The following is a 1,938-nucleotide window of genomic DNA, read 5'->3' on the forward strand; positions in this document are numbered from 1 at the left end:
AACTTTAAAGCCTTAAAGAAATAATATAATAACTAAGAAATAGCCCTTAGTATATTATAAATTTAGAAAATAAAGTTATTTAACTTAGAGGATAAAATAGTAATATTAATATTAAAGAACTTTAAGAAGAAATCTATACTTTATATATAGTTATTAATATTATTATAACTCTTATTAGAAGATAATAGAAACTTAAACTTAATATTTTAATTATTTATAATAGTACTTCTAGATAACTTAAGTTATTCTTAATTTAAATTAAAACTTATTAGAACTTTTATTATAGAAACTTTATTAACTAAANGAGAAAGTTATTTATACTACTACTTACTTATAAAGATAAGCCCTTAAATAGTTTAAACCTATCTAAGAAGAGTTCCTTAAATATAAAACCTTAAATAAATACTCTACTAAAACCTATAATATTTATAGTAGCTTTAAAGGATTTAAAGATACCTTCTACTCTCTTTTCTAAAACCCTAATAAGAAATAATAAGCTAAGAGAGACCTTATATAGCTATAATAGATAAAGTNCTAAAACCCTAATAAGAAATAATAAACTAAGAGAGACCTTATATAACTATAATAAATAAAATTAACTAAAGAATATATTACTATATTTAGATAATTTAGTATTTAACTTCACCTTATTAAAAAAACTAAGATCTTTATATTCTATTAAGAACTTAAAAATAAAGTTAAAAATAAGATTATTAAGATTAACTATTTTAAAAACTTTTTTTAATATACTAACCTTATTATTAAAATTAATAATTAACTTTTTAAATACTATAAGGAAAAAGGCGAAAAATAATAAAGATTAAACTCTAAATATAAATATTAATAGTAGCCTTAATAGAAGTTTAACTCCTAGTAGAATAATAATAAACCTTATAATAACTATAATACCTATTAAAGTATTACCTATAGATAATATAGTAGATTTATAGATCTTAATATAATAACTAAACCTAATAATAAAAAGCCTTAAAACCTTAAGTATTATAACTATAATAAATAAGAATATATTATTAGAAACTATAAATAGCTTAAAAAACTTCCTTAGAAACTAATAACTAAATAACTCTAATAAGTTAATATTATTACTAAAATTCTATATATATCCTAATCTTAAACTAAATATTATAATAATAACTACTAAATTTATCTTAAAGATAAGGAAATATTAAAATATTACTTAAAGGATAATAACTCTAAATAGTTTAAATATAATATAATTACCTTAGATATATATCTAAAAACCCTAGTAATAATATATACTAATAATAATAAGATTTAAAAGAAAACTAGAGAATAACTAAATAAGATACTATAAATATAATAACTTTAACTAATTCCTAGTTCTATTCTAAAAATAACTAATAGCTAAGATTAAACTAATTATAAACTCCTAAATTAAATTACTTATATAATACTTAAAGAATTAAAGAATAATAATAAATAGAAACTCTTATACCTCTAAGTAATTAAAGAAATATATTTAGAAAGGATCTAAAAAGAACTTTATAACTTATTTTAGGAAAAATAACTTAGTATTATACTCTTATATATAGAATAAAAAAAGTAGATATATAGAAATCCTATTAGAATTAAATAAATTAATTAGGAATTCTAAGAATAAATATAGAGAGAATCTAATAATAAACTAAATTACTAATATAACCCTCTAGATAAATAGTAACTATTTAATCTTATAAATAATTAAACTTTTAGAAAAAGAGAAAGCTCTCTTTATAACTTAGATAAACTTTATAATATTATATACTAATATACTTAAGTAGAGATTACTTATAAACTTATTTTTAGTATAGATAATATTAACTCTAAAGAGGAATTTAAGAAGGATAATATACCTAAGTAAATTATATATAAGTAAATTAACCTATATAATAATAAATAGTTTATTAAACTTTATAG

This window comes from Colletotrichum gloeosporioides (assembly GCF_011800055.1).
Source record: "Colletotrichum gloeosporioides strain Lc1 chromosome Unknown consensus_106, whole genome shotgun sequence".
In the NCBI taxonomy this organism is placed as follows: Eukaryota; Fungi; Ascomycota; class Sordariomycetes; order Glomerellales; family Glomerellaceae; genus Colletotrichum; species Colletotrichum gloeosporioides.